Raw genomic sequence first — 15,079 nt, forward strand, 5'->3', positions numbered from 1 at the left:
TTTCTATGGGCCGAGTGTAGACCGCAGTGTTTACCAGCTCCCTTGCATTAATGCCTTTGAGCTCAAAGCACTGAATCCCCACAGAGGACATGACAGGGAATATCCTGAGCAGCCGTGGAGAAGGATGGTAGATAACAGCTGGATGGTTCAGTGATCATGAATTTTAGTACATGGATTTACAGACAGAAACCCTTCAGAGCGGCTTTCGTACTAGTCTACAGAGCAGTTGCTGAAATGGGGAGTGCACAGAAAACCTGTACGGGCTTCAGTGCCAGCTGTGATGTTTGGGAACAGGAAGGGAGGGAGTGCCTTCCCTGTCACACTCAGTTCAGGGAGGGCCAAGGGCATTTTGGGAAAGAGGTGCTTTCCTGAGTGGAGAGGAAGAATAGTTTCCTAACTCCTCTCTCCACTTCAGGCCCCCCGATGGCCTTGGAGAGTGGCTTCACGTCACATTTAATCCAACCCCAATTTCACCAGTGCCATCCCAAGCAGCCACATGTTGCTATGATGAGACATGTTTGGGAAGAATCCTTGTGTGCTTTTCAGAGGGGTGGAAAGACAGGCTGGGCCATGATCATGCACAGATGGTGAAAGAGTTCATGGGAAGGGGGGGAAACCAAGTGGAGAAGGCCTGTATTTGGTTTCCCTGCCTGGCAGAGATTCAAAAAAGTAACTCTGTTTAGCTGGAAAGGAATTCTTTCCTTGGGGACCAAGTGCTACTCCAAACAATAGGATTATTTTTTAATTATTGTGAGAGTATAAAAGACAGCATGCAGTTTTTATTTAGAAGTAATGGAAAGATTGGTCCCTGACTGTCTTTTATTTCATCTCAAATCAGCAGGTTGGGGTTTAATACTATCCACAACTTTTGTCCGCTGTGTTGTGAGACCAAATATTTAACCAGATTTGGAGAGATGACTGAAAATAACAGTTGGTGAACTGATTTATTTCCAAAGTGTAATCTGAGTCACTGCTTTCACTGACTAAACTTCAAAACAAAACAAACAACAGAAACCCCCTATTTGTTAGTACTGGAGATCCAAAATATTTCCAGAGGAGTTGTATAAAATAAATCTTATTTATATATCTACACATATATACACATTCTAAAGCAGAACAGTTTCTCAGTTAGTGACACTAACCTTTAGTCTAGTCATACGATCCTGAGGTAGGGCAGTCAATCTATTCATTTCCTGTTTACGTCCAAGAAAACCATCAAAATATCTCCTTTTTCAGAATATCTATTATCAGTAAATCCTAATTTTGTCAAAGAACAGCCTTTTACAAAAAGAACCCCTCCACTAAATTAAAAGGAATTATGTCTTGTTTTGGTTATTCCTGTATTTCCTTTGCTGCATTTGCAGTTCTGTCTGTGGGTTACAGCTTTAAGATATGCATATACCACATGTACTAATTTAGGGGAAGCAGTCATAGAATCATAGGATGATAGAATGGTTTAGGTTGGAAAGGACCTTGAAGGTCATCAAGTTCCAACCCCCCTGCCATAGGCAGGGACACCTCCCACTAGACCAGGTTGCCCAAGGCCATGTCCAGCCTGGCCTTGAACACTTCCAGGGATGGGGCCTCAACAACCTCTCTGGGCAACCAGTTCCAGTGCCTTACCACCCTTAAAGTGAAAAACTTCTTCCTAATGTTCAATCTGAACCTGCCCTCTTCTAGTTTAAAGCCATTCCCCCTCGTCCTATCACTACATGCCCTAGAAAAAATTCCTTCCCCAGCTCTCCTGTAGGCCCCCTTTAGGTACTGGAAGGCCGCAATAAGATCTCCCCGGAGGCTTCTCTTCTCCAAGCTGAACAGCCCCAACTCTTTCAGCCTCTCCCAATTACGTGTGTATAGTGCCATATCAGTATAATGTCTTTGATGCTCTACAGTGATGAAAATTAGACTGGTACACCTGCAGCAATACAGATACGTTGATTATGTCAATTTAATTAACTGTCAAAGTCCTCCTAATATAACATTGTTCCAGTCCCTTGAGTATGCCTTGCTCAAGGTAAGGGGCTGTGTTCAGTACCTCACTTCTCACTGCCCTTCATCTTTTAGTTTAGGTAAGCACTGTTTAAATAACCATCCCAAGCATATAATGCAAGTTGTTCTTTTTCAAGGATACTTGTTTCCTGGAGCCATTTAGCTGTGACAGTATGCTGATGGCTGCCAGAAGCCAGGAAGCCCAGATGGAATTGGCAGTAAGAAAGCTTTACTCGAAAAGAAGCCCAAATCTATCTTTGTTTATCTGAAGTGGCAAGCAATTAACTTAAAAAATGGTTTAATGTGTGACCCTGGCTACGCAATTATCCTAGCTTGTATTTTCAAAGTATTTGACATCTCAGAGCAGTGCTGTAAATAAGCTCAACAGAATACCAAATGTCAGATCAGTGATTACTATACATGGAGTTGCTGTTGCTAATATGGGAATGGCTCTCAGCTCCAGTGACGGATACTTGGGACTGTTTCCCAACAGAGCTTGAGCAGACCCTCCAGCCTTCCAGATTCCTCTCCCAACCATTCATAAGGCCAGTAAAACTGTGGAAGAAGAGAGGAGTTTCAAGGCCAGGAGAAGCTGGAGGAAATGACTTAAAATAGGTTATTCCAGTGTCTCTTATTTGTTCAAGACTGATCATTAAACAGGCTTATTATTAAACTGCTGAAGAAAGGTCTTCCAAAATACAGGGGCTAATTTAAAGGTACGTGACTTCTATCTGTGCCAAGAGGTGCTGCTTTAATTAACTGTGTTCGCTTGCCTGTAAAACAGAACTTTAGACTGCCCTACAACATGGTACTTGGAATTTAACATGTAGCATTGTACAAATAAGATGTTCCATTCCCTGCCCTCCGTCAAATGCTCACGTCCATCTCTCAGCTAACAAGTTAAAATAGGTTTTATTATGAATTGGATTTTCTTTTAAAAGGCCAATCAAGTTCTTCTCTTTCTGGTTTATGTGTTGCTATGAGCCACTACCACAAATTCAGTTATTGAATGAGAATTTACAGATGCTTTTGCTGATGTGCGTGTGTCACAAGATGTTATTTTGCTGATATGTTATTCTCGGGAAACTGGAGGGGAAGGGGGAATTATGCTTTGGTCGTGAATTAATACAAGAACCAGCCCCTTTTTCATTAAAAACATCAGTGAAGTTTCCATTGCTTTGGGGAGTTAAAAGGCTTGGTCCCTAAGAAACAGATTATTGCAAAAACATGATCATCCCTCCTCACTCTTCTGAATACTGGAAAAAGGTGTCTTTCTCATAATTTCTTAGTGGAAAGAAATGTACAATTAAGGACTGCTAATGATGATGAGGAGTACAACCTTCATTAAAAGCCACTCTTTCTCAGATGAACCTCTAATAAGCTCTAACAGCAATGGCAATTGAATTCTTAATGATGACCTGGAAAAAATTTGCTTCAGAGATGCAGTAGGTTGAGCCATCCTTTCCACTGAAGAATTTGATGAGGATTCAGAGCCCAACATCCCTAGTCGTTAAAGGATGTCTCCTGCAGGGAATGTCACTTAGGGAGAACAGTCAGCTTTGAAGACAGTCATATCCAACTCTGTTAATCTATTTCTTATCTTTAAAACTGCAAACCCGGTAGATAAGAAACTCTTTACTCTGTTCATATAGTGTGAAACAAAATGAGGCCTTGGATAATGAATAGGAGTCAGAATTATTGTTGTAAAGAATGAATGTTTGATGTCATTTAAGATTTGGCTTCTTCACCTTGAAAGATATTTCCTTGATTTGCAAACTGGATAAAGTTGATGAAAATGTCTAAAAGCCTCCTGCACTGCTTGGCTGTACAGAATTCCCATCAGTCTGGACTCTAAGGATAATATCTAGGACAGGGTAGTTCTTGGAGGGTAGTAGTAAACCTTGACAATGAACACAGTAGCTCTTTTTTGGAATATAGGGTGAAGATTAAACCACAGCAGTTATAGTGTGCCAAGTAGAGCTACTAGTAGTCATACAACATACAGTGCAAAGTCAGTAGAGCAGAACGGTTCCTCTAGGTACAAATTGGCAAACTGGCAGGATGGAATGAATGTCATCTTTTTAAGTACTGTGGAAATGAAATGAGACTGCAGTATATGTTTGGGGTTCTGAGTTTCACTAATTCGTTTTAATATCTCTTTTAAAGGATTCCTTATAATCTGCAATAATTTACTTTATATGTGATCTCTTTATTTATGGCTTTAATATTAATCTCTAGTGTTGGATCTCTGTCTGTTTATTTGTCTTGTTCTGACAAAAGCATAAGAAGTGGCCCCTTGTCATGTTTCCTGTATTGCTGATGTGATGCAGTGCTGGGTCAGGCATTTTTGACAGCAATAGCTTTAATATTGCAAGCAGAAAATTAACAGGCTCTACTGCTGCAGGCTTGAGGAAAATCCTTACCTCTTTTGTTTGGTTTTGTTGGTTTTTTTGTTGTTTTGTTGTTTTTTTTTTTAAGTGGAAACTCAAATTGCTTTTTTAGAATTATGCTTTCATCTGTGTCTGGCTCTTCCCCTGCTCTGTTTGCTCTCGAGTCCCCAAAATTAGCAAGAGTAATGTTCTAGTTTTCAGTGCAGTAGGAAAGAATAACTTGACTTTTTAAAATGTAATAAACAGTGCAAGACCTGGAACAAGTACAAAACCTTCAGACAAGGTGAAAGCCCCCAGAAGAATACCTCCATTCAAAATGTCTGTGGATGTCTGCAAATACTGCCAGGAGCTTAAGTCTTGTCCTCTTCCTTTCCAAACGTGTATTAGTTTTTTATTTAAAAATACGTACTGTATCCTTGAACTCTTCCATGCTTCTAGTCAAAGAAGGTAGTATTTCCTTTAGACTAGTTGATTCATACATAAAATAAAATATCTGAGACATTATTTTGGTCTTGGTTATTTCCCTCTTGTGATACTCGATGGAAAACAGTCTTTCTGAAATATTCAAGCTTTGAAAACAGCAAATGTTTCTAGCTATTGAGGGCTTTTACTGTGGGCTGTAAAAATAAAGTGCTCTTAATTATGCTTCCTTTTGAATAGATTTATACCCTATATTGCTTCCCTTGTTTATAAATTCATTGCTTTCAGCAGGAATCTGAAATAGATGAAAACCTACCTGCCTTACTTTAAATATTTATCTGAAAAAAAAAAACCAACAATTTTCTGAGGAGAAAATACGCTACATTTTATTGGCCTTGAAATCACTGCTAATGACAGCCTGAGTTTCTCTTTGCAGTCTGTTGAGAACAATAGCAAACGTCTCACTGAAATTTAACTTACTGGGAAGGAGTCACAAGTAGTCTAGGATTTATTCTTGGATTGCTTTACTGTGTCACCATCTTTTATTAGCTGATAATTTCATGTTCATTGATGCCAAGACAGTCAAACGGCATATCTTCTGCAGTAGAGGTTGTCTATGTGAGTAGCTTTTCATATTAAAAACCTAGGCGAGACAGAATTCTTCCTAGGCCTCCAAAATGTGCATGAAAGGAAGGGATTAATATAAAGATGATGGCCTCGTCATGTGATCTAGCCTCTTAAATCCTTTTGGACATGCCAGCTCCAGAAATTCTTCCAACTTATTTTCTTACAATCCCCTCTACATTCTGCTTCTAACAAAGTCCTGTGAGAATGACTGTAACAGATCAGAAAATGAACTCAGTTTTGAATCACATTTGAAATTGGCAGGAAAGTGAGGGACTTAAAGCCAAACCCCACAACATCCTCAAATATTAAATATTTGGGATCAAGATTCCCAGTGTTTGCTTCTGAGAAGAAGCGGGGCTACTTGTGATTCACTGCAATAAATCAGGACTTTCCAGTCCTGTAAAAGCAATGTCACTGAAAATAAAGTCAAGGTAAGGGAGAGTCACCATGTAGCCTTGTCTGGAGAACAGTACCAGCAGTGAATGGGACTATCTCCCTGATGTTATCTGGAGTAATATATAAACCAGGCTGTAGAATATAGCGAGTCAATTTTTTCTTGCTGTTGGTTTGGTGTTTTAGTAAGGTGATTACCAGAGGTTGGCTACGGTTGATATTTGGGATACCTGCGTGAACCATGTGCCCTTCTCAAACTACTGTATTGTCTATGAGGACTTCAGTGTACCCTATAGGGAACTGTTTATAGGCTCTCAAAATGAACTACTCTGAGAGAGGGTGTATTGTCATTCTTCCCTGAAAATCCCCATTCCCGTTTTTCTAGTTTTCCAGCATTACCTATCTTTCTTTAGCCAAGTAAGCCCACACCCCATGCCTTGCCTGGGGGTAGATCTTTAAAGGATTATGACTTCATTGTAATAATAAATGTCTGCTCATTGCCTTACAGGTATGTTTAAGGCAGCAAAGATCTGCTGCCCTACAGCAGACTAACAATAAATGGCAATTCCTTTTGAGAGGTTTTGTAGTCACTGCAATTACAACAGATAATCTCTTACTGTTACATCAGACATAATTCTGAAGACATTACATATTGCTACTATTTCAAATTATACTGAGAGATTGATATGGTATGTGCATTGCAGACTCTGCATTAATCTGAAGCAATGCAATTCCACAAGAAATTCTGGAGAGAAGTAACTGCTTGAAGCCTAAAACTGTTCCGCTGTTCCTATTGTTTTTCATTTTAAAATCTTGCAATTAATGTTAAAAAAAAACAAAAGCGAAAGGCAAATACAGACCATCTGTGAAACAAAGAAATTGTTAAAAGCTGCATCCATGAGGATGTCTGGGCAGGGAGCCATAACACAACTAAGCATACAGCCAGCATGATATAAATTAAACATTTCTAAATAAAGCAGATTCCAAGTTGAAAATAAAATAAAAATCCATCACTCTGCTTATTTCTTTGTGGTAGAGGACCATATTAATCTCAGTTTTTAGAAATTGCTCACGTCCGTATTTCCATCAAAACAGACTGAATTCAGGAAGATTTAGAGGAAGTCTGGAGCTCGCTGGTTTTTTTAGAGATACTTCATAATGGCATGTAATGATATTCTACCTCTGTGATATATATAAATGTGCCTCCTGTTCTGGAAAACAGTATATTCAGTTCATATCACCTGGATTAATTTAAATAAAGGGTTAATGATAATGATATGCTGACACATAATCTTTTTACACTTAAACTAGAATGCAGTCTCTAATATTTTCTCATTCCTGTAGGTTTTTTAGTGACATATCCTCTGTCTTATCTTAAGGGACATTTTGCATTTAATGTTAGACAGAACCTTTAAGCCAAAGTGGATCTGATGACTCTTGAGACATGCTTGAGGTAAATACTCTTTCAGCAAAGTCATCTAAGTATTTGAAATAACTTATGTTATTGTTTACTGCTGTATTTCCAGGAGGAGCAAGAGTAACAAATGGAAAATTTAGTTACTGAAAAAGAAAAGTCAGAAAATGAACTTTCATCTTGTAAATAAATGAAATGGATGCTGACACAATGTTTAAGACTATTGCTGAACGTATTCTTTCATGTAAACCAGATTTATTTTTTAATTTTCTATGCATGCCCCTATCTTTCACAGAAAAACGTTACCCTCAGTTTTAGAGGTTAGATTCGTATGTTGAACAGATCTGTCTTCTCCATCAAAACCAGAATTATTCGTTAGAATTGAAGATGACTACAATAAAACCCCTCCAGAATAATATTTCTTTATGTAGATCAGATCAATCATGAAACTGAATAAACAGATTACTTTATCATGGAGGTTCGAATAGCTGCAAGAAAATGGTTTCACCAAACATTACACAATTTTTGGAACCTTCACCATTAAAAAACAAGCAAAAAAATAAATCCACTCCCTCATATAGATAATCCTAAATGTATAATCAGTTACTAAGACATTTTGAGTAGGAAAAACTGAATTTTGTGCTTTGAAGAGGAGCATAAACCAATGGCTTTTAAGGGAAGGCTCATCAGGTGAGTTTTCTACGGACACTCAAAGTCAATAAATGCATCTGTGATATATACAAGTACTGTAACAAATGTAAAAATTCAAGCTTTTGTGCTTGCTGATTAGATTTTTTTTGTTTTCCCCTTATGAGATCGTTGTAGAGACTACGTATTTCATTGTGAACCTCTGTACTTGGTTTTGGAACTTTAACCCTAAATTTTTCCTAGATTTTTCAATACCTGTGAAGGGATATGATTTAATTTCAGAATTCTGTCTGATGTGCATTGTAAGCTTTACTTTGATTGTAACAGCTTTTGTTTCTGATTGTAAGCCAATTAACTGGATTTTATTCTGTTTTGTGATGAGTAGAAAGTCTGCTTTCTTCCTCTTTCCTTCCTATTTTTTAAAAAAGCTGAAGCATTCATAACAGTTTATTACTGCTTGCTCTCCTAGAAAGAACAGGAAATTAGAGCTCTGAAATGAAAGTAATTTAAAAATAATAGAAATGTAATGTAGTGTAGCGACAAAGGTCGTATTTCATGATCTGCCCAAGGTGTAATTCTGAAGCACTGAAGAGGTGAGATTCCTGGTCCTGTTTCAAGGTGTAAGTCTACCACAAATGTATTTCTTCACTAGAAAGGTTGGCTGGGGAAATCATTGGTATTATTTATGTACAGTCTGTTAATCTCCATACTCTCCCCCTGCTTCTCAGCTCTTCCTTAGTTTCCTAGGTGTGTTAAGTCAGCAAGTCTTACCACTACGCTCATCCAGTCTGTACTTTCTGGCTCTCTACCATCTGAAAAACCATTCTCTGGACAAACTGGATTCCGGAGTAAGTATTCTGTGCGCCTCATGGGATATCATGAACAGCAGCAGCCCAGGGCTGTTGTGCTTAGTCAACTTAAAATGACAGCTGCTGTTAATAATAATTAGAACTTGTTAACACCAATTGCGTTGGTGATTCTTATGAAATAAATGCCTGCTTGTCCATTGGTTATTTAGTTGAAGTAACGTATAGACTACCAAGCAGCCATCAACAGCAGTGACTGGGGAAAGACTATGAATGCAGCTAACTTCCCCCACTTTTAATTCTTCAGAGACTGTTTATTGAGAATTTTCACCCTCCAGTGAATAAGAAATGCTGAATAAAAGGATATTACATAAATTGGCTGACATTTGCAGTGGACTAGCTAATTGTTGTTGCCGTGTGTGTGGTGGCTGTGCGTGTATGCGCACATGTGCCTGGTATTGTCAATGAGCTCCCGAGCCACTCCCCTCTGCTCCCAGCAGGCTGTTGTGAGAGTGAATTTTGGGGGTTACGTAAGAGACAATCCAGGAAAGCATGCCAAGCGATTTGGAATTTACTCTTAGCACTAACCTCTTTCCTCCATTGTGTCATACACTTTAAAAACCTTTTGTTTTGTTTTGTGGAGTGCCGGGTTGTCTCATCTGAAAAAATGATGTCTGTCTGTCTTGGGGAAGGAATTGGGTGTACCAAAAGACTTTTGCTTGCTTCTGTTTTCCATGGGCTGTGGCTGTTGTCCCTGGAGTCAAAAATCTCTTCTTTCCCTAACACTTGGGAATTGAAGATTAAAAAGGGCAATAGTGCATAGTGTACCAAAGGGAGATTTAAAAAAAAAAAAAAAAGAAAAAAATAAAAAAAGAGTTGTTAGGGCTGTATCTTCACCCTAACCTATACAGTGGTACAAGTCCCATGCAAATGGCAGGTGCATCCTGGGAAAGGGCTATGTCTGCAGGTACTATGTCTAAGAACAGTTATTCTTCTTTCTGACAAATTATTTGCCTTAAAAAGTAATGTTGTGAGATTATACTTTATGGTGAGTGAAGATGATTTCACTTCTAGTGAGAGTAGATAGATTTGAAAATCATAAAGCATGTGTTCCAGTGAGAGAAAGCACATCTCATGCATTTCAACGTGAACATCATTTGTTTGCTATGTGTAACCCTTCTCTGAGTTGTGCTCATTCTGAATGCTCTTTTATATTCCTACACATTTGTAAGGATTTCTTTTCAACAAGTTCGGTCTGTCTTAAAACACCAGAAGCACACTACAGTAGAATTTTCTTAAACTAGTCTGAAACTGTACAGTGTTATTTATCACAGGTGATTTTTCTCTTGTGGCCTAGAACCTTAATCCTGATACCACTGATGTTTCATAGCAAAGGTCTTACTGATACTTGTTTTTTCCTTTAAAGGCAGTTGGGATCAGACCTCTATGCCCTGCCTCTGCTTTGTAATGTATTGAAGATTATGCTTTTAAAAGTGAGGAAATTCTTAACCGTTCTGAACTTGATCTTCTGCAGGTTGAAGTCAATGACACTTAACTGCAACAGAGCAGGAATTATGGCTAAATTAGTCCCAGTACCGCTGCTTTTCTTATGCTAAGATCAATAGATCAATTTCAGACATGAGGTAAGCAAATGCAGCTCCTTTGTTTATACTCATTTATACCACATCTGAATTCTGGCCAGTTTTCTCTAGTCTGCTAAGCTAATTGCATGTAGTTTGTTCTAGTCTTTTCATCTCATTGCTTACAGTATAATTTGCCTTTCTTGCATGTAACCATCCTGGAAAAAAGCTTTGTGCTTAAGAGGTAATGTAATTGTGTTTTCAATTATCCCACATGGTAGTGATCCAAACATCATACTATATGCTAATCTTTTTTTTAAGACAGTACACAAAGTTGTAGAGAGGCTGAAATAAACAGTTAGAGACTATTCAGTGCTTATCTATTTTGTATGTGAATGGAAGAACAAAGGTAGCCTGCTTTACTAGTTGTAACCACCAAAACTATTCACCTCTGTCACCTCCTAACATGTGATACAGTAACATGCATGTTGCAGCTTTTTTCCTAGACCACTAGGAATTTGGTGGTGTGTCTTGGGCATCTGACAGCCAAAACGCATTTGGTCACCCCTTCATAAAATTTCAGGGGCCTCTTTTTCTTGCTCTGTTCAGAAAAATTACTTCCATCTGCTAAGTACAATTGCTTAAAAAAGAACTGGATAAAGCTACAAATTATGCTGTTGTTTGGTGTTTTTTTAATGCAAAAAACTTCATCAGTATTTCTGTCACATCTGTACTCAGTTGTCCTTACCAGGACTTCTAGCAAGAACTGACTGGGAACTCAAATGTTTTAAAACCCATGGCTACCATGATCAGTTGAAAGAGTCCAATAGATTTTTAAGGGATTTGGATTGAGACCTGAACTGACTCTAGTTTTAGAGTGCTGAGATGCTTTATTGGTGCTTAACTTGGAGAGCATGGGAGATGTTGTCTGGGAATCAGCTGTTTAAAAATGGTAGGCAAAATGGAAATACCCTAAAGTATTAATTTCTATAGAAAGTTATGCTCAGGGTATTGAAGGGATGAGTGTAAGGAAGAATGACAGAAAGGTTTGATTCGAAGAGGCTTGTCATCAAGCTAACAACTCCAATTAAGTGAATTTAATTGCAGTCATCCCCTAAGCTTGAAAAAAGTTTTAAATAGAGCTCCCACATAGGTCCAATTGACTCATGAAAACACTCACTAATTGTGTGTGCCTGCCAGTCATGTGACACTGGCTGGGCTCCATTAAACATGGAATCATGTTAATTCAAAATAATAGTTGAACTGCTTAATAAAATCAAGATTTTGTTAGGTGGTTAACCTAACTTTATGTTTGTTATAGGCTCTGGAGAAAACATGCATTGGCAGTAACTCATTCCTTATATTGCATTTTCCACTTTTTTGCAGATAAACTTCTTCCTGCTCTCCTACCTGTAGCTCCTGAGAGATTTGTTATGATACTTATAGCTGTCTTATCTATCTGCCCTTATGGAGCATGGAAACTTCTCCTAGAAACCATACAAGAAGAGCACACACTATTAGATGCAGCAAAACATGAAAAGGGTTGGCTCTAGTGCTTACAGGGAAAGCTTTTCTGGCTTTCCTAACCAAATGTCTGGGGGAGAAGGGGGAGGTGTTTACTATCTAACACAGTAGAAAGTTTGCTCTTCCCCTTCTGGTTAGGATGAGAAGACAGACTGCATTCCTTCTCCCTCCAAATTTCAGAGTCTTTTGTTTGCTAAAGATCATGGTTCTCTGCTGCTCGGTTCTGTTCTCCATTCCACAGCCACAGCTGGGAAAAGTATTCATGCTCATCTGTGTCTCTGTGGTGAAACTAGTCACTAGGAAAAAAACTCAACATTCCCTAAAAATAACTATTCTCAATAATAAATTTGTGCATGAGATTGTATTCTTAGTCTGAAAATAAGTATCAGAGTTCTTTGTGTTTAAAAAAAAAAAAAGTCCCCAGAAAGTAGCGAACAATATGTAAGGAAGAAAGGAGAACTCAGCAACTGAACTCAGCAACTGTTAACGCTTCTTAGGCTACTTGGTACCACTGTGAAAAGGAGGTTAGAGTAAGCAATTGTCCTTGAAAGTCACGTCCACAGATATCTTTTATAAAAATGAAGTAGTTGGCATGGCATTGGTATCATCATACAGCATCTGTAATAGTAGGGATTGTGGCAAGACATCTATTTAGTGAAAACAAGTATTACAGGAATTCTGTTCTGCACAAGCTGAAGTAATTTGATGTTAGGCCTTAAAGGCTCTTGTATACTTGTCTTGGGAACACGCAAGTGTCATAGGTAAAAATACTGCTGTACCTTCATGTAATTGTCAACTGTATACACTAAAAATCAAATCTAGAGATGACTGCCAAAGAAGTCAGTGGAGAGGTGCTATTTGAGGGTTGCAAGTAAAAAGTAATGTTTTCATAAATTCCAACCAAATAGGCGAGGTAGCCTGGGGATGTATCCTGTGCACATCCTGTTCTTCGCACATTGCTATGCAGGGAGACTTTTGTACACCTGCTAACTATGCATTTAGCCTTTTCCTTTGCATGGTAGACCCTTGCCTTCCCCGCTTTGAGGAACAACATCAACATCACTGCAGCTTCAGCGAGGCCAGGGAGGACAATTGGTTTACTCCCATGGGGAGTAAAAGCCTAAAAGGAATGATTTCATCACTTTCTCCTCTCTTGTATTCAAATCATCGCAGAGCAAATTTTCTTACGTCAGTAAAAATGAGAAAGGATGTTGGCTCTGTAATTTTAAAGTGCTACTTAATACCACCGCAGTTTGGCTAGTCTGTGTAACTGCCACCACCCTCCCAATTCTTGTATGGACAAACAGAAAGTTTTCCCTCGTTGTGTTATGAAGAGCTGACCCCCAGCAGCTGACACCCACAAGCGCACGCTCTGGCAAACTGAAGCTCCTCAAGGGATCCATTTCATCTGCGCAGCTGAATACGTATTGTTGCTGTTTTGTACAAAGCTCACCATATGACAGATTACATCTTGCTTTCTCCGGGCCCACACAGATGGTGCGAGTGACTAACTGATGCCTCGATTATGGACAGCCTACACACTGATGTCATAAGAAAAGGCTAATACCTCTGAGGTGAGTCTCCTTATTTGTTTGTATTCCAACAACAACAGTAGCAAATGCAACAATGGGGAAGAAATTAATAAAAGCCCGACTTTGTATTAGGAGCAACTGACATAAAATGTGATGTGTAACCCAGTGAAAGGAATCATTGATATTAATTTGGTCTTTTTAAAATAAATGAATCATTAGATGACAAAGCCCATAAATTGATTCATAAACTGCTGTCATTTCAATGTGAAAACTCTGAGATTATTTTGTCTGAAAAATGGCAATTCAATTATGAATGGAAATAACAGCTAAAATCCAGCATTCATCTTGGCCGAGATGCCCAGTGAATTTTACAAAAGAGACTTCTGAGCGTTCGGTTATATGCATCCTTGTGTGTATAATACACGCATGCAAACATATGCACTAAAAATGCTAGCTAGCCACCATTTAATTCATTAATATCATTAATTGCGATGAATTTGACTTGCTGGTCTTTGAGGGAAAGGTTTTTATTATTATTTGCTTCCTCATTTTTTTGTTGTTTTTACAAGTTACTTGTTGACTTCAGTGAAATGACTCAAGGTGTGCGATTAGTCAGACTGAAAGCCCTTAATATTTACGGCAATAAAGTTAGCCACATATATTTTTGTTATTTTTCCCTGCAGTGAAGCAACTCCTAGATGATGTACGAGTTTGTGATTGTTTGCAGTTGCTGAGGTCATCTATGCAGTAGCATCTGCTTTAAAGAAGAACAAGGAGGTTTGTAATAAGAGTTTTGTGATAAGACTCCTATGAGTTTAAAAAATTCTTTCAGTTTTTCAACCTTTTTGTGGGAAAGCAATTCACGTGAGCTTGAAACTGATGAGTTAAAATTTTGTCTAGTTCCACAAAATTTTAGAGAAAGCCTTGGGACTGCTTTTGTTACAACCATTAAACTTGTCCCCATGCTTCAGAATAACCTCAATTAAAACTTCCATACTGAAGGTCTGGAGAATAGTTGAAAGGGAGATACCAAACAGCCTCTCTTACTCTCTGTCCCCTCCTTTGTGTTCTGGGGACATCGTGCCCGAAGCAATGTGACAGTGTGTTGTGGTGTTTGGTCCCCTGGACTGGTTTGGGCCGGGAAGCAGGAGCTGCACAATGGCCTGAGGAGCAGGGCTGCCAGCAGAGCTGGCTGGAAATTGTCCAGTGTTACCTGTCGCAAGTAGGCAGGCATGCCAGCATGATGGTGATGGGCAATCCGATGGGACTGCAGGCTACTGCCCTGGCAGGAGAGGGAAATGGGCAGTTGGGAGTGAGGAGGGAAAGTGCTAGGGCGAAGGAAAATTTAAAAGTCTATGGAAAAACTAAGCTACAGGGTTACAAGGATCGGCTGGGGAACAAGAACATGGGCTTTGCGCTTCAAGAAAGGAGGCAGGGATTAAGAAGTGGGGAAAGGAAACCCAGCTATGGAGCACATGGCTAGGAGCCATAGTGAGATACAAAAAAAAGTAGTCCGGAGGACAGAGTCTGGCATGAGGAACTGAGGAAAGATTTAGAAACAGGCTAGAAACCTGTGCCTGACAGCAGGGGAAAGGAAAGGAACAGGGTGGGGATAAATGATGAGGAGACGAGACAGGCTGGGGGTGGAGGGTGGGGCAGACAAGAGAAAGGAAGATGAGTCTGTGCCTATTTCAGTGTCCTCCTGGTTTTCATTCCTGGGTCTGGGGAGGATTACACAGCCTTTCCCTTCGTCTGC

At 39.1% G+C, this 15,079-nt stretch overlaps 1 long non-coding RNA gene across 1 annotated transcript; it reads left to right on the forward strand.

Annotated features, from left to right (window-relative positions):
* The first annotated feature begins 8,712 nt into the window (after positions 1-8,712).
* On the forward strand, positions 8,713-11,677 carry LOC309671560. Its single transcript, XR_014269160.1, has 3 exons — positions 8,713-8,729; positions 10,222-10,330; positions 11,654-11,677. It is a non-coding gene; the product is annotated as an uncharacterized lncRNA (long non-coding RNA).
* The last annotated feature ends 3,402 nt before the right edge of the window (positions 11,678-15,079 follow it).

The sequence above is a fragment of the Vanellus vanellus genome (genome assembly GCF_965231255.1).
Source record: "Vanellus vanellus genome assembly, chromosome: 4".
Classification (NCBI taxonomy): domain Eukaryota; kingdom Metazoa; phylum Chordata; class Aves; order Charadriiformes; family Charadriidae; genus Vanellus; species Vanellus vanellus.